This window comes from Ictidomys tridecemlineatus, chromosome X, assembly GCF_052094955.1.
Source record: "Ictidomys tridecemlineatus isolate mIctTri1 chromosome X, mIctTri1.hap1, whole genome shotgun sequence".
Classification (NCBI taxonomy): Eukaryota; Metazoa; Chordata; class Mammalia; order Rodentia; family Sciuridae; genus Ictidomys; species Ictidomys tridecemlineatus.
The window spans coordinates 113,520,563-113,539,504 of record NC_135493.1 but is presented as its reverse complement, the minus strand read 5'-3'; the positions used below and the strand labels follow the sequence as shown (position 1 = coordinate 113,539,504).

The 18,942-nt window shown below is 37.5% G+C and overlaps 1 protein-coding gene and 1 pseudogene across 2 annotated transcripts in view; one reads left to right on the top strand and one right to left on the bottom strand.

Annotated features, from left to right (window-relative positions):
- Window positions 1–18,942, top strand: part of Cdkl5 (cyclin dependent kinase like 5) — a 170,350-nt gene that overhangs the window by 83,865 nt on the left and 67,543 nt on the right. The gene's annotated exons all lie outside the window — the stretch shown is intronic.
- LOC101976602 (small ribosomal subunit protein eS27 pseudogene) lies at window positions 10,844–14,715 on the bottom strand (annotated as a pseudogene).

The following is an 18,942-nucleotide window of genomic DNA, read 5'->3' as shown; positions in this document are numbered from 1 at the left end:
GTTCATATTCAAGCCTTTCTCTTGGAATTTGTGATGTGGGCCAATACTATGTTTACATTACATAATTACTGTAAAAGTTCTGGTTTTTTCTCCCCTAAAATATTTCCCCCATATATCATATTATGTATACTAGTTCTATTGTTTATTATTAGAGGTTTTTTTTTCTTTTTTTCTCTTTTGTAGACTATAGCAGTGACCCTATTGCTTATACTCCTCTGAAATGTAATCATGCTCAAATGATAGAATTTTAGTACTATAAGCAGTACTCATTAATGTGAGAATAAGAAATGCTTAGAGCTGGACTGTTAAATGTGCTTACATGAATTTGGCAGTAACTGATATTTCTTAACTTTGTTCTACTTATTGCACATTAATTCAGATCTTGTATTCTGCTAGGAGTTTGGCAGCCTATCTTTTGGGATGACTGGCATTTTTGATGTTTGTACTAAGATTTTATTTGGAAAGCAAGAGAGGTTAAGGGAGGTTTGAGCAGTACCTGTATGACTAATTCATTTGAAATGTATAAAGACATCTTAAGTTTTTACAGTGCCTTTGTTAAAGCTTATCACAGGTGATTGGTGAAAATGGCTGAGCTTCATACCTTTGTTCTTGCACGACAGCTACATACACAATTTTGTACTATGAGAAATACTAATTTGCTTACCATTTGATGTTAAACGACTGTCACGTTCAGCTTCATTGCATGCAGTGCAGACCTAGTCTAGCATATCTTGTTCTAGAGAGTTCTTTATTCAATAAAATTTCTAAAGAGAAACCTGCATGTATGCTGCCTCTAGAAGCTTCTGTCTATACTGAACTTTCCTAATCTTGAACTCTTTGTTTAGTGCATCTTAATTTAAGTAAAATATACCAGAATAAGAATTTTAGGAATGGAATTGCAGTGAGCACATGACAGAAAGTTTTGATATTCACATCTTTCAATGTAGAAGAATCACAGACCTATCTGCTCTTTATCAGAAGGTGGTATGTGTGTAGTGTCCCCCCCCCCCCCCCAAACTGGTAGAGTACACAAGGACAGCTCCAACCTGGTAATCCACAGCACCTTGCTCTGGCAGATCTTTAGATAATATCATTTGGAAAACCTGTCTTCTGGTCAAACGTTGAGTCAGATTTCCTTCTCACAAACCATTTTGTGCTTGCCTAGCATGCACGAGTCCCTGGGTTCAATCCCTAGTACTACAAAAAACAAACAAAAAACTCCAGTTTTACTCTCTTTTCCTTCCTTCCCTTTTTCTTTCTTTTTATTTTCCATCTTAATTTATATTGCTTAGGAGAATATCAGTTTGTGTTGTATTCTTCATAATCCAGCTAGGTATTATAATAGGCATATAGAACTTATTACAACCTTTTATTAAGGAATTTTATCACTCAGGCAAAGTATAGGAAACTTGCTTTCATTTAGATCCTTTTACCCTCCCAACTTAAAAAAATATATATATATATGTATGTATGTATGTGTGTATAAAATATTTCCCATATGGCCTCCACTGGTACCACCCTGCAGAGGATTGGACAGGCTCTCTACTTAGCCATTCCTGGCATGGATGGGGCCAAGTTTCACTGTTCGATTTAGCTGGAGTAGAGTGATGATTCTGCATTTTAAAATTTCATTTTATTTTCATACATTGAATACCACATTAAATTAATTTATAATTTTTGCTTCATGTGTCAAATATGGTTATCAAACTCATGAGAGAAAGGGTAGTCCTGTATCCTCCACCCTTTGTGTAGTTTGTGATTTTTTTTTCCCTTAAGTTCCAAGCCTCTTTGGTTATCATTTGTTTTCTGTTTAGAAAGCTTCCTGTAGTCATTCTTTAAGGGTAGATTTGCTAGCAACTCTTGGTTTTTCTTCTTCTGAGAATGTCTTTATTTCCCCTTCTTTCCTGAAGGATATCGTTGGCTAATACAGAATTCTTGCTTGACAGTTCTTTTCTTTTAGCACTAAAAAATTGTTGTACCACTTCCTTTTGGCTTCTGTGGATTCCGATGAGAATGCACTGTCATTCAAATTATTTTTCTCCTACAGGTAGGAAGCTGTCCTTGTATTTTGAATATGATGTGTTTTGGTAAGGATTTCTTTAGGTTTATTCTATTTGGAATTTGCTCAGCTTCTTGAATCTATAGGTTTGTCTTTTGCCAAATTTGGAAGTTTTCCAGTCATTAATTCTTTGAATGTTTTTTCAGGTCTGCTCTGTTTGTCCTCTCTTTCTGGGAATCCAGTGACTTAGGTCTTTTGTTATAGTTCTACACAGCCCTGGAGGCTCTGTTCATTCCCCCCCCCCCATTTCCTCTTTGTTTTTAAGATTAGATCATTTCTATTCTACCTTTTAAGTTCCTTGATTTTTTTTCCTCTGCCTTCTTCATTCTATTGTTGAGTCCACATATTAAGTCTTTTATTTTAGTTATTATACTGCATTTTTTAATTCATGAAGTTTTTTTGTTTTTTGGTTCTGGGGATTAAACCCAGGGCCACTCAACCACTGAGCCATATTCCCAGCCCTTTTTTGTATATTTATTTAGAAATAGGATCTCACTGAGTTGCTCAGGGCCTTGCTAAGTTGCCGAGGCTGACTTTGAACTCATGATCCTCCTGCCTCAGCCTCCTGAGCTGCTGGGATTATAGGCATGTGCCACTGTGCCTGGCATGAAGTGGTTTTTTTTGTTGTTGTTTTTTAATCTCTATTTTCACTGAGAGGTTTTTTTTTGTTGTTGTTGTTCAAGTGTGTTGGTAATTATTTATTGAATCATTTGTATGATGGCGGCTCTGAAATATGTGTCAGATAATTCTGACTTCTTCATAATCTCTGTTGACATATCTTTCTTCGCAGGGGTATTGGGGATTGAACTCAGGAGCACTTTACCACTGACCCATATCCTCAACCCTTTTTATGTTTTATTTTGAGATAGCATCTAGCTAAATTGCTGAGGCTTATCTTGAACTTTCCATCTTCCTGCCTCAGCCTCCCAAATCACCAGGATTATGGGCATATGCCTCTACACCTGACAGTTGACATTTCTCAATATTCTTTTCTGCATGCTGAGATTTCCTCTCTCTTCGTATAACTAGTGGTTTTGTATCAAAACTTGGACATTTTGAATATTATGTTATTAGACTCTGGATATTTAATCTTCTGTTTTGTCTCTCTCTCTCTCTGATACCACTCTGACAAGGAGGGTTACTAGGTAAAGATGGAAGTTCAGTTTCCTCATTCCACCTCCATTGACACCCACTGAGGTGAGAATACTTGTTACTGCTTGCTGTGGGTGGAAGCTCTGGGAGTGCCTTATTACTGCTTCCCACATGGCCTCCACTGGTGCCATCCTGGCAGAGGTTTGGATAAGCTCTGTGTTCAACCATTGCTGTCATGGATGGGGCCACAGCTTTCACTGTTCTTTTTGGTTGGAGTAGAGTGGTTATTAAATATTTAAGTTTTCAATCTTGCTTGGCTTCTCCTTTCCTGTTCTTTTAACTAGGGAGAGCAAACTTACTGGGGCTATTTTTTTGTTTGTGCCCAGGGTAATTCGTGGTTACTTTGTGAAGTAGTTTTATTAGAGTTGCTTTAAAATCCTCATCAGATAATTCCAGCATCTGCTTTATCTCAATGTTGCTGTCTCTCAGTTGTCTTTCCTCATTCAAGTTGTGATTTTTCATGGTTAATGATGAGTGACTTTTGAAGTCTTTAAAATTTTTTTTAATTTTAGATAGTATGAGAATCTGGATCATATTTAATTTTTTTATAGCAAACAGCTACACTATTGAGATGTAGCATGAGGGCTGGCTTGGTGTGTGTGTTTGGCTTCTAGTTTGGCCCCATCAATACAACTTCTGCAAAAGTGTTGAGAGGTGGAGTGGATGTTTAACTCCTCACGGCCCCACGAACATCTTTCTGGTGGAACTGGACCACTGATTCTCACTGCTTTTTTTGCCTCTGCTCTGTCCTACAGACAATACCCTGGCAGGGGAGCCTAATTGTTGCTACCTGATGGGAGAAGGAAGATCAGCTCCCTGTTGAGTGCCTCCTGCTTTGCGCGCGCACGTGTGTTTCCTACTTAGCCCCACTGAAACTTCACTGGGACTGGTGCAGTTTTTCCATTGGTGTTTGCCTGGGAAGGGTAGATAATGTCCCAAGGATTTTCTGTTATTGGTCCTTTGGCTGGGAGAATGGACTTTCCTTAGAGCTTTTTTGTTATTTACCTGTTTGTAGTTCTAGGTAGCCTGCTGTTGGATTTTGTATGGGAGGCAATAAGGAAACCCATGGAATTCACCATCATGTTGTTCCTCAAGCTCTGTAGTCTTTAGGTAGTCTGCTGCAGTCTGGCTGGGTACAATTCAGGAGCCACTTGTCAAAAGAAACGAACTTTATTTTTAGAACCACACACGCCAAACAAAACAGCTCCTCAGGAAAAACCTTCAGAGCCCACCTGCCACCACTGGCTTCCCACAAGCCTCTCAACCTCCCCCACTCCTCCTGCTCTTGAGGCCGATTGGCTGGGTCGTGTGGGCGGAGCCAAAAAAGTCCCCCAATGAGCAGCTCCGTGGTCTGAAAGGGCAGGGAAACAGCCCAATAAGCATCACCGCAGAGGAGCCAATCAGTTGGCAGCTAGAAGTTGCTGGGGCCGCTGTGAGCCAATCATTAGCTGGCAGCTAGAAGTTTGCTGGGGCCCCTTCGGCTGTGGCTCTCAACAGTAGTATGTACATTTTCCCATCTTATCGTCTTGCACTTGTTTTGTATATTATGCCCAGAGATTTTTAGTTTGTTTTGTTTTTGTTTTAATGTGGTGCTGAGGATCAAACCCAGTACTTCACATGTATGATGCAAGCGCTCTACCACTGAGCTATAATCCCAGCCCCATAATTTTAGTTTTAAGAAGAAGGACCTGAGAGAAATGGGGCTACTCCATCTGGACCAGAACTAGAAATTTCCATGTGTGTGTGTTTAATATATAAGAAAATTTAAAAATTATTCTGCAATAACATTGTATATGATAATAACATTACTTCATTCTTCAAATATACTATGTATCAGGCACTGTGATTGACTCTTGGGACTAAAGATACGACTAAGACATAGTCCTTATTTTGTAATCTATAGTTTTGTGAGTTCAGTGATCTGTGAAATAAACTTAGTGTGCTTGTGATGCTGGCAGAAAACACAAGTATTTTACACCGGTTTTTGTAATGTTGGGGATTGAACCCAGGACCTGGCACACAGTTTTTTATTTTAGAAATAAAACTAAATCTAGGGCTGGGGATATAGCTTAGTTGGTAGAGTGCTTTCCTCTCATGCACAAGGCCCTAGGTTCAATCCCCAGCACTACACACACACACACAAAAAAAAAAAAAAAAAAAAAAAAACACAGATAAAAAGAAGAGGAGAAACAAAAACAAAACAAAAACCCACGAAACTAAATCTAGCTCCATTCTATCAGGGTTATAGCATTATCAGAGCTCCTTCCCCTCCTGTTGGCTAGTATAAGCCTCCTTTGGTTTTGAGCTACCAGACAAATGGGGAGGGGGCATAGTGCTTTGAGTATTATGGTTACCTTGGTTCCCATTCTGGTTACCATTTAAGTCCTGGGGCCAGTAGCTGCTATCCAGTAGGCAGTGCTGCCCTGGACCCAGCTCCCCAGGTCATGTTGTAGTGAACAGGCAGAAGAAACCTCAGAAGTACCACCTCTTAGGAGTTCTAGACCCCTTCTGCTGCATGCAGGAACTGCAGCCCCATGGCCCACCTAGTCCTTGCGTAACTCCATCTCTTCATAGTCTATTGGGCAGAAGTTCAGCTCTACTGCTGCTGTAAAGCTGAGCTCACAAATAACTGTCAAGACTTGTAGCTACCACTCCACCCACAAGGGTAAGAGGAACCAAATCTCAGGAACTCAGCCCTATGGCTCCCTGAATTTCTTTGGAAACTTGCTTTTGATGATTTAGGAATGCACAAAAGTTAAAGCATTTTAATTGTCATTTTATCTCCTTGATAATGACAGTGATAAGGCTAATGACATTTATTTGACTTGTATCTTCTCATTTAGTCTTAATGGTAATTTCAGGAATATATGATATTATTAACAGTCACAGTTTTCCCAACAAGGAGATTGAGGCACAGAGAGGTTAAGTAAGTTCCTATGGCAACTCACTCAAGTCGTAGTTGGTGAAGCCAGGATTTCAATTTAGGCAGTCTGGCTCCAGAGTTGAAGTTTTTACCCTTTCTTTGGAGGTGAGGCAACCTTTTGAGTTTCACCTTGCTATATGATTTTTTGAGATCAAGAGTGATCATGTATCTGCAAGAAGTGTTTCTGACTTCTAAAAGGTATTAAGCAAAAGTAACAATGTTTCTAACTAGAAACAATTTTTTTTTGTTTGTTTTGTTTCTTAGAAAACCATGTAGATAGCCTTGGCTGGCCACAAGAGTATGAAAAATAGCTTACATTCTCAACTGTATGGAATACAGTTCTCTAATAAAATTTTTTTTGATTTGTTCCTTTAAGTAGGATGTAATGATTTTATTAGAAATCTCTACATTTCTGTTCAATTGTTTAGAGCTCAATATAAAACATAACAGTTTATTTCTGGTTATGCACATCTATTATAGCATCTTTCTTCATACATTTGTGTTAATTTCTATCTTTTTAGCTTCCCCTTTGCTTAAATACAGCTAGTAGAATAACTAGAAGGACATGATTCACAAGTCATTATGTCATTTATGCATGCCAGTAGATTTAAATTCTTTAGGGACTTATTGTAAAGCAATTATAGAGGAGCCAAGTTCCTCTGTTCAGAAAGGATTCATGCTGCCCTTTACTTGCTTTTTCAGTGAAAATGCTTGAATTTTTCATTCATCTGAAAAGTGGAGTCAAGTTCCATTTACATACATATTCTATGTACTTGGTACTATAATCTTACAGTTTTGTTTCTATTCCATGTAAACACAGAGTGTTGAATATAAATTTTCTGCTGTGTTTTGTTAGTGAATTAAGCATAATTTCTCTTAGAGTCATCCATTAATTTGCATTTTTTTCATATCATTGACTATTAAAAAAGTTAAAGCACTTAGCCACTGCGTGATTTATCAGGAGCAGATTTTTTCCCCCCTAAATTCACACTGATTTATCAGCTACACCATTTGAATACATTTTACACAAAATATTTTTGTTAGTTCTAGCTCAAGAGAAAACATAGGAGTGAGTTTTAAAACTTCAATTCATTAAGCAGACATTTGTTAAAGCACTTGCTGTAGTGAATCTTGATGGGTGTTCGGGAGAAAGAACTGAGAAGGACATGGTCAACAATTATGGAGAGTCCACTATTTAGAAGGAAAAAGCTTGTCACAGCAGTGATTGGATGTGCTCTCTGTCCTTAAGTTCACAGGTTGTCAGAGAATAGAAATGTAAAGAAATAAGATATTTATTTCAAAACGTAGGTGTTCCTTTCAGCAAACTAATAGTTCAGTCCATCTGCCATGTTTTTAGTTACAATAAGATTTTCATATCTCATTTCTTTGCTCATTATCCCCCTTGTTTCATTCCTTCTTGATCAGTGTAAGAGGTACTTAGAATGGCCAAACTGTTCAATTCATCCATTCCATCCTTTTGGGGACTTTTCTGCTAGGTCTTGGGGGCATAGAGTTAAATGAGGCACCTACTCTTATAGATCTTCATTACTGTCTGGCCAGGCTAGATTCCAGGGAAGCTGTAGAAAGTGCTTGCTGGAGGTGTGGATAGGGTACTAGGGATAGATCACAAAAGAGGAGTGCACAAAATAAGTGCTTTCCAAAGGAGGGGTTTGAAGGTGAATTAGTAATGAAGTAGAAATAGGAGAGCTAAAATGTCACTTCTTTGAGTCTTTTGCTACCCAAATAGACACTATTGATTGCCCGTTTTGTTTTCCGGTATAAGCAGTTGTCTTGTTCTTTTACTTGCTTACTTATTAATATGTCTTGTCCTTCCAGAATGTAACTTCCATGAGAACAAAGACCCTATTGATCCTACTCCCTATGCATATCCAGTGCTTGGCACAGTGTCTATCACATAGTAGGAGCTTGGGAAATGTGAAATGAATGAATGCTTAAGGCAGTGTGTGAGCAGATAGAAGCAAGTGCAGGTGAAGACTCAGCTGAGAAATTGCAAATAATTAGGTGTGACAGGAGCAAGGGACTTTTTCCTTAAAAAGTTAGGAGGTAAAGCATGGAATTAGAACTTCCTCTTGAAAGCTTTGGAAAGCCATCAGGTTGCATGATGTGTCATACATCATTCTTTTCCTGAATTCTTGTGGTTGACAGTAATGTGTATTTTACTTTTTATTTATTTATTTTAGGGGGCGAGAGAATTTTTTAATATTTTTATTTTTTAGTTTTCGGTAGACACAACATCTTTTATTTTATTTTTATGTAGTGCTGTGGATCGAACCCAGCGCCCCGCGCATGCCAGGCAAGCGCGCTACCGCTTGAGCCACATCCCCAGCCCTGTATTTTAAATATCTACTATGTGCAAGATGATGACCTCACTAAGGCCTTTAGATAGTACTATTCAAAGAGAATTTTAATACTGTGCTTCAGTGGTATTCTTTTTTTTCCCCTATGAGATCAACCATTTTAGTCCACACATTAGCAAGATTATGTGGTACTTTCTGTGCCTGGCTTATTTCACTTAATATAGTGTTCTCTAGTTCCATGATGTCTTAGATGACAGGATTTTTTTCTTTTATGACTGAACAGTATTCCTTTGTGTCTTTGTACCACATTTTGTTTACCCATTCATCTGTCAATGGACACTTACTTAGTTTGGTTACATATTTCCTATCGTGAATAATGCTATAGCAAATATGGGGGTGCAGATGACTCTTTGACATACTATATACCTCTAGTGGGATTGCTAGATCCTATGGTGGTTCTATTTTTAATTTTTTGAGGAATCTCCATATTTTTTTCCATAATGGCTGTACTAATTTTCATTCCTACCAACAGTGTGCAAGGGTTCCCTTTTCTTCACATCCTCACCAGTGGTGTCTTTTGTCATTTTGATAATAGCCATTCTTACTAGAGTGAACTGATATCTCATTGTTGTTTTGATTCGTATTTCCCTCATAAAAAGTGACACTGAGCATTTTTTATATACCTGTTGGCCATTTGTTTGTCTTCTTTTGAGAAATGTTTATTTAGGTCTATTGCCCATTTTTTTACTGGTTTACTTACTTATATTTCTATTGAGCTGAGTTCCTTATTTTTCAGTGATATTCTTTTTTATTGTATTTCATGTTTTGTGGTGCTAGGGATTGTTCCCAGGGCTTTGTTCATGCAAGGCAAGCACTCTATCAACTGAGCTATATCCCCAACCCTGATATTCTTGACATTAAATAACCAGGCACAAAAATGTTTAAGTTTATAGTGTCCTTTGGCTAATTCTCTTAAAACATTGAACTGCTTGAGACTTACATGTCGCTGTTGTTTCAAGGCTATTGCCATTTTGGGGAATTTTGTCTGCTCTTTTTTGCTTTAGTGCTCAAGGTGGCATGTATAGGTCATCAAGCTTCTTTATGTGAATGTGGTAAATAGTTCCTCTTCCAGACCTGTTCAATTCAGCAGACAATTTATATACATCATTTATACATATGTACAACAAAATGCTAGGTATTTGGACATAAAAACAAATCTGACCAAATTCTTTTCAAAAGTATTATAGTCTGCTGATTTACATGTGGTATTCTTTTTCTTCCTATAGTAAGAGAAACCAAGTCTGGCATTTTCTAATTTTTCCCACAATGCATATAAGATATAAGGGATTTTCACTAAATTAGCTAGCTATTTTGAAAATAAGTTTTTAAGAACAGAAAAATCCTTATTATTTATTTGAGTGTTTTTTTTTTTTCAGTTTCCCGTGTGGATATAGCTATGGTAAAAAGCATTGACTTGGAACTTTTTCTGTTTCTTTGTTGGCTTATGTGTGAACATATCTGTCAGAACATGTGTTGGTGGCATCCCTGAAGGAAATTCACTGCAGTGTTTGGATAGGGAGTTTCTTGAGTTTCCCTTGCTATACCTCACAGTCTTTCTTGTCTTGTGAACGTCATAGTGATTGTGCACTTGAGGACCTTGTGCTCAGATAGCCTGAAGATATTATTATAGAACATAATTCATTTCTTTTGAACTTCAGAATTTCATTAAACATGCTTCTATTGTAAAACCAGCTGTATTTCTTATGAATTGGAAAAAAAATTAAAACTTGTCGTATTGACTATGTTTGCCAGATTTCAGCATTCACATTGTCTTATTTTATAGGAAAATGTAAAATTAGTGTAGCATGGTATTTGTCAAAACCCAGACTTAATAGATTTTATATACATGTATGCATGATCTATCAGCATGTTAATGAAAAACAGCAAAACAGACATTCTTAGGAACTAATTTATAACCGTTTAACTCCATTGTCTCTATCTTTAGCAGAAGGTATGAGCACATGCATAGTCGTGGCCTGGTTTCTGTTAGGGTTTCCTAGGAAGCAGCGAATAACTTGCTCTATACTAGCTGTACTATCGTTAGCTGTCTGTATATTGTTTCCCCACAAGTATCTGCAAGTATGCTGACTTCAGTGATATCTACATAACTTACTGGAAAAATTGATCATGAGGAAGTTAGGCCCCCCCTTTGGTAAAAAAGATACTTTAGAGAGCTGTTATCTGATATCACTAGTTCAGTAGAACCATAGATTCTTGTCTTCATTTGGATTATGTATTTTTTCACTCTGACCATAATTTTAAGCCTTTCTTTTCTTTATCCAAAATATGTTAATTGGGATGTTTTCCCACTCGTCTTTATTCAGGTTGCTTTTAGTGTTGCTTCCTCCTGAAGGAGCATCCTTTTATAAGCCTTGCTTTTCTAAAGCTCCTGCAGGCTGGCAGAGGACAGTGGAGCAGCCAACACACCAAACTATTGTTTGTGCATGGCTAAAAATGGTGGTGATTTAGGAGCACCCTAGGCATTTTACATCTATGAAATAGGAATAACACCAGGTGCTGCTTCTTGGGTTTCTTCTCTTTTGGACAGGGATGAAGATATTCTTTGCAAGAGGCGTGTTCTTATGGGGAGGTTGTCACCATGGGAAAAGGCTTAAGGCTTTTTTTTTTTTTTCTTCTATCACTGTACTTGAATCTATATATTTAATAAGGATAATATTTTTTGAATACTTGGTTAATATATTTTTGATCAATAAGTTGGTTTCTCTCTCCTTACATTTTCTTCTGTCATGGCCCCAGGAGAGTATAGCATGAATGCCACTTTATAGGGGAAATTGCTGAGAATTAAAGAAGAAACAAAAGACAGCCCTTTCAGGTATCAAAGCAATGTAAGCAGAAGCGGCAGTGTTAGAGCAGGCAAGAGGACACAACCATCTCAAAAAAAACTGAAATTCTTGGTTGGTGGGGTTGGGCATGTTGAGGGTAAAGCCAAAAGCAAAAGAAGCTGATGCCCCATTCCCCTCTTGGAACTTGGGGAAGAAACCACCTGTAGAGTTGCCTTATTACATCTGCAATAGTGACAGCAGAAGGAAATGAAGCAGGGTGTGATTAGATTGAGAGAAGACTCCTTGGCCTCTTTAGCTTGTGAGTGGCTTCTAAGGATCCCAAAGGTACTGTACACCCCCAGTAGCTGAGTTGAGAGCCAGTGTACTAGTCAGTGGGGAAGCTGTGTAGAGGGGCATGTGTCAGGTATAAATGAGACTATAGAGTCTGGATATCTTCAGCACCAATAAAATTGAGAGGGAGCCTAAACAACTGGGCCAGATTCCTAGGCATTGAGTCAAGAGACACCAGAGTCTCTATAGCTCCCGTGGTAAGCAGCAGCAGCAGCAGCAGCAGGGCTGTATCTGAAATAGAAGGAACCTCGTCTTGGAGATCTGAGAGCCCCTCCCTGCCTTCTGTGAAGTTCTGTTGCCCCACCCATATCCATACACCCAGCTGCCATCTTGATGCAGGAAGAAAGTGTGAAAAACTGAGCATTTATCAGAAAGAGATGATAAACCAGAAGGACTTAGCTGCTATAGAATGTAAGTTGAAGTCAAATGGATACTTAAAAAGCAAAGTTAAATTGGTTACAGAAAATTGAAAAGCCCCACCTTCTTGGTACACCTTAGGTTTAGCATGCTGTAAATTATTGTTCTGTTACAACAGGATAATCTTTGAGGATATATTTTCTGCATTTAAATTTAAATTTTGTATTCTTTGCTCACAATTGAATATAGCTTAAGTTCAATGATTGTCTGATTGAGGTTGTAGATTGCCTGTATTTGGCATACCTAATTAATGCTATCTTGGTCTCAATTACTTGATCACTAGAAGTAGGACTTTGATTTTGTCATCTCTTTCTTCATTGTTATAAAATAAGGGCAAAATGAAATAGTAACTCAGTTGTATAATATCTGCTGTATAGGTGTGATGGTTAATATCACCAAACTAAATGCAGTCTGACAGGCATCATCACTACATAGTCTTTGAAATTTTCATTCATTTGCTGTCATATCATGGTCTGAATTTGGTGTATACAAGGTAGTTTCAGAGCATTTACACACAATGCATGAAAGTGTGGATTATGTGAAAATCAAATATATCTCACATTTTGTATGATAATATGGAGCTAGAGTGTATTGAAAATCTACCTGTCTCTCCCTTTCCTTCCTTCCTTTCTCTTGCTCTCTTTCTTTTGATGGGGTCTCATCATGTTGCCCAGGCTGACCTCCATCTCAAAGTCTTCCTGCCCCAACCTCTCAAGTAGCTGGGAATTATGGTCATACACCACTATGCCCAGTTTATATATCCCTTTTTATTAAAAAGAGTCACTGGGGGCTGGGATTGTGGCTCAGTGGTAGAGCGCTTGTCTAGCACGTGTAGGGCCTTGAGTTCAATCCTCAGCACCACATAAAAATAAACAAAATAAAGGTATTGTGTCTAACTACTTCTAAAAAATAAAATTGAAAAAAAAAAAGTCACTCTTTGATCTACCAGAGGGATTGGCAATAATTGTTGTTTAGGTGTCTCATTTTTTTCATCTTAATAAATACATTTTAGTTTTTGAACATCTTATTAACTACCTAGTGTATAATATGAACATAAGGGTAGCAAGCATATTAATCTATATCTGTGAGGTGAATTATTTATAAGTGATTCATCTTAAATTAACCTAATTGGATATAATATACATGAAAAATGTATATCCACCCCACTAGGGCTGGAAAATAAAGCTCAATGGTAGAGCACTTGCTTAGCATGTGTAAAGCCCTAGGTTCAATGCCAGCCCACACACACACAAAAAAAAAAGAACAGAAAAAGGTATACCTAATTATATATAACAAGATGTACTCATTTTCAGTGTATAGTTTTGTGTGAACTAGTCCACTTAGCTCATCCTTTGACATTATCAGCCAGTGTCCCTTCAGGTTGGTATTAATCCACTGATAACAGTTATACTGAGCCATATTAGAAATACTTTAAAAGATTGACTTGGTATGTGGGTTTGCATTTATCAATGAAATGGTCTAAGACTTTTATGTGTTTTTATTCTTATATTTCAAGTATGTAGGTGGTCCCATGTCTCAGCCTTACTAGATAGTTTCACTTTTAATGTGTAAATAAAAATAATTCAAGGCTTCATTGTAAGTACTGTGGGAAGTCCAGTGGTCTGAGTATTTGGGGACCAGGATACTTTACAGCACTGTTAGCAACATAAATATTAACCAGTTACCAATCTCATGACCGTTCTCCCACTGGGAATGTCTCAGACAGTGCAAATCGACATATTCATAGTTATGTAATGGCTTTGTTTTCATTTTACTTTTTGTCAGGCTAGAAGAAATCTTACTAGTTTTGTTACAGAATGGAATAAAGATAACAGTGAAAGAGAGTCATTTTATTGTTTCAGGTGTATAAATAAATCACTGAATACTCATTTTTAAATTTAGTAAACCTCTGCTATAACTTGATACATATTGGCAACATAGTAAACACAACCATTTTATGGTACTGGTGTGAAAGAAGTTTTTGACAAAGTAATAGGAATTTTGCAGTGCATTTTTAAGATCTGCAGGAGACCAGAGTAGCCAAGTAGCAAAAGAAGGTTTGAATCAAGACAGTATCATACTTTCTGAACTTTTAAGAACTGATTTCAATTCCTACCTACTGAGGGACTTCTGGGTCTTATATTATGTCTCCTGTGTTGTCTTTGTTTTTTGAAACTTTCTAAAGCACAGAAGAATAGATCTATCCTAATGTGTTTCCTGGGGAATATACTGTCCTTTAAAAACAAAAGCAAAACAGAAGTGCATTTGTGGCTTGCATTCTTCAGTGGCTTGTTTTTCCTTGTGTACCAAGGAAAGTAATGAATTTTATTATAGTAGAAAAAAAGTGTTTCTCCGTTAAGCTGTGGTGGAATTAGTAAATGAGGCTCAACAAGAAAGATGAGCTGGGTCAGCAGGATCTGTGCTTTGAATTGGTGACGCAGTATAGTCAGACATTTGCAAGGACCAGCTCTTCATCTTTCTTGCTGAGCAACTTTTTGGCCCAGTCATACAGTTATTTTCCTCTCTCACCAACTTGCAGTCTAGTGGTAGAGTCAGACCTTGGTCATATACATCTGTAAAGGTGGAACTTTGATGCAGGTTATAAGGAGGAGGCTTGTGCTGAGAGAGCAGATGGGCTTCAGACCTCCTCATGGTTGCAGTAAGTGCAGACTGAGTCGGGATTTGAGGGATCATTGAATGTTGAGTGGGGCAAGGGCAAAGGGAACAGACCCTGTCGTGGTAGAGAAAATGGCAAGAATGACTAGGGCGCTCCGCAAGCAAGGGATATCTGGGGAGAGAGGGCTAGAGGGATGTCCAGTGGTTGGAACCCTGATGGGCCTTACAGGCTACCTGGAGAGGCTGCTTATAGTTGTTAGGTCAGTGGAGTTTGGGGAGAGTTTAAGGAGGAATGGTGGGACATGAAATCAGATATCCAATTTCAAATAAAAGCCTGGTTGCTGGGGGCAAACACAGAAGGGTAAGGAGGCGAGGCAGTACTCCAGGTGAGAGTACCAAGGGCTTGACCTGGGATGGGAGCATTCAGGTAAATTGGAAAACAGATTTAGAAAATAAAAACTTACTGCCACATGGTGATAGACTGGATGGGTTTGGAGGAACAGGCAAGAGACAAGTAAAGAGCGATTCTAAATCTTTGGCTAGTATTCACTGAGAGATGGGACAGAAGTCAGGCCCAGGTTTAGTGGGGGAAGATGTGAGAATAGGCATTCTGGCTGAATATTTCACACTTTACATCTTAATGGAAGATTCAAACAGGGCAGATCCATCTTAGAGTAGAAGCAATTTTATATTTAATGGAAATAAATGAGGAAGTAGAGTTTGTTATATAGGAATTTTATCATTGACTTAACTTGAAGTCAGACCTTTTCTGTAGGAAGTCTATGACAAGATCCCATTTCTCACACTTGCCTTTTTTGTCTGTGTGCTACCTCACGTTCTTGATAGAGTATTAATATTTTCATTAGACTAGCCTCCTTTTAGAGGCTTACTCAGCATGAAGTAAATACATTGGTCTTTCCTTTTTTAAATATAAATTTTTTCATAAAATACTCTTAGTATACAAATAAATTCAAATTGTAAACTGTCTAGAGTGTATACTAGTGTGTCCTGTGATATCTCCATAATGTAAACCTTTTTTTAATCTTTATTTTATTTATTGTTATGTGGTGCTGAGTATCGAACCCAGCGCCTCGCATATGCTAGGCGAGTACTCTACCGCTGAGCCACAACCTCAGCCCCATAATATAAACCTTAGTGACAATTGTTTGAGCTACTGATGTCGATTTACCAGGACTTGGCTTAATTTGTTTTTGGCCAAATGAATTTAAGTCTTTTTTTTTTTTTTTAAGTTGTAATTGGACACAATACCTTTATTTTATTTTATTTATTTTATTTGGTGCTAAGGATTGAACCCAGCATCTTGCACGTGCTAGGCGAGTGCTCTACCACTGAGCCACAACCCCCAGCCCCTGGCCAAATGAATTTTTAACAAAAAAAGTAAATAATATGTTTTCATACATCTTTGAAGATATATTTCATTATAATATTTTAATGGACCATGTCACAGAGTTATTGTAAAAGTAGTCATTATTTTATGAAAAACGAGATGAATGTGAACATTTTAGCATCAGGATTAATAGTTTTAATAATTCTTGAAGAACCGGTCTTTTAAACATCTCTTTTGTTTAAGGTTTATTTTTACAATATATTAATATTTTCAGCAAAGTTTTGCCAGAAATCACGTAATTTCAGCCCCATCAGTTGGTGGACAAGTCCTTAACAAGTAACCAGTCTCAAAAGGGGAATATCTGGAGGGGATATTACAACATAGTTAAAATGAAAAAATAGTTTAATGAATGAACTATTTTTAAATGACTAGTTAAAATGAATAGCCTCATTACTAACATTTGATGCTGGATAATTCTGGGTTGTGGGAACTGTCCTGTGCACTGTAGGATGTATAGCAGATCCTGTTCTCACTAGATGCCAGTAGGTCCCTTCTCCTATTTGACAACAAAAAGTGGCCCCAGACGTCTTAGAGGTAGGTCATATTGCCCTAGTTGAGAACCACTGAACTAGATGAAGGTTTCAATTTCAGATGCACATTGTTATGTTAAGAAGAAGTTGTTGCAAGGGGCTGGGGCTGGGGCTCAGTGGTACAGCACTTGCCTCACATATGTCAGGTGTTGGGTTTGATTCTCAGCACTGCATATAAATAAATGAATAAAATAAAAATCCATCAGGAACTAAAAATATTTTAAAACAGAAGCTGTTGCAAAAAGATATACAGTAATATGAAAGTTACATGATTTTTAATGTACAAAACAATAGTGAAGTCATTTTTGGTTGAATTCATTTGTAGAAACAAAAATGTGTGATAGGAATGATAAATTCCAACTTCAGGATAGAAGTTACCTCTGGGAGAAGGAATGGGAATGGGAATGGCATTTATGACATTTTACATTTTCAAAAGGCAAGAGAGAGATCAGAAGCAAATAAACCAAGATCTGTTCAGCTGCTAAATCTGAAAGAAGTGTACAGTTTTTTTATATATTTGCAAGATTAGTCTTTTTTGAACTCCCATGGCATATTATACAACATTTTACTGTACTTTTCAACTTTTGTCTTGCATTTTTAAATTCCTGTCATGCATTATTACACACTAGGTTGTAAGCTTCTGTGTACCTGAGACAGCTTCATTTCCTTATTCATGTCAAACACAGGATGCAACAGAAAACCGTACCTAAAGCATAAGCCCAGTAGACATTTGTTAGCTGAACAGCTTGAGATGCTCCCCTTCATGGCCATACTAAATTGTTTCTTTTCTTATTTGGTCTGAAATACTTAAATTTTAGTATTGACAAACTATGGTAATTTTCAAGTAATAAAAAATACAAGGCACGGACAGGTGTGGTGGTACACACCTGTAATCCCAGTGACTCTGGAGACTATGGCATGAGTATCACGGGTTCAGAGCCAGCCTCAGAAACTGGATAATTCCTGTCCCAGAATAAAAAATAAAAAGTGCTGGGGATGTGACTCAGTGTTAGAGTGCCCCTGGGTTTAACCCGCAGCACCCCCCCACCAAAAGAAAGTCACAATTGCTACAGGATTTCTTGAAGAAATCTAGCATATTATGGATGATATTTTAAATTTCTGTGATACTTGGCAAATACATTAGCTCTATTGTATTCTCCCTGCTATATAGAATGTAACCTGAGTCTGAGTTACTCTCATTTTATGTTTTTTACTCAGTTTAAAAACGATGTCTCTTTCACAATTTAGGTTTCTATAAAATAATAAATATGGAAATAGTGAAATACTTACATGGAATTGTAAGTACATGATAACAGGTATTGTTAGAAAATTATTTGGATGCTGGGTGCAGTGATACACACCTATAATCCCAGCAATTTGGGAGGCTGAGACAGGAGGATCACGAATTCAAAGCCAGCCCCAGCAACTTAGCGAAGCCCTAAGCAAGTCAGTGAGACCTGGTGTCTAAATAAAATAAAAATAGGGCTGGGAATGTGGCTCAGTGGTTGAGTGCCCCTGAATTCAATCCCCAGTAGCAACAATAAAAAAAACTATTTGGAAATTTTTATTGGTGCTAGTGTGTGTGTGTGTGTGTGTGTGTGTGTGTGTGTGTGTTTATATATATTTTTTTCAGAGAGATGTGGAAGAGAAATACTGATCCTTCCTTGGAAGGTGTATTTTTGTGAGGATGTTTGTATGCATGCATGTTTTAGAATCTATCCTTTTCCACAACATAATTTACATGTATGGTTTGTGAAGGCAGTATTACATGCATGGTCATGGTTGAGAAATGGCATCCCAGATCAATGTTAACTGAGTTTCAAATGTCAGCTCTCCTATGTATCAGCTGTGTGATCTTAGGACAATTTTGACACTTCACTGAACTCTGTATCCTCATCTCTAAAACATGCATAAAATCTTTCTCAGAGTGATGATTTGAGAATTGAATAATATAATCCAGGGGAAGCCCTTAGCATGGGGCCTGGCACAAAAGTCGTTAAAAATAATTGAAAATAGAGCTTACTTTCTTGTATGCCATATCAGTCTACAAAGTAATGGTATCTATGTATGTATGGTTTTGCTCCTGCTGAAGGAGCATGGGAAAGCAGTTAGACTGTTAGGATATTCACATATAAACATATTTAAAGTACTTGTGAGGTTGTATTCCTTGCTGTTCAGATGAAGAAATAAGCATTTCTCCCAAGGAAGGGCTTCCTCAGAGAGTAATTAAAGAATGAATTGTAGAGTATAACCTTTGAAATGGTTTAATCCATGAATAGTAGAATAAAATAGAATCAATATTTTTGTCCGTCCTCTTTCATGATG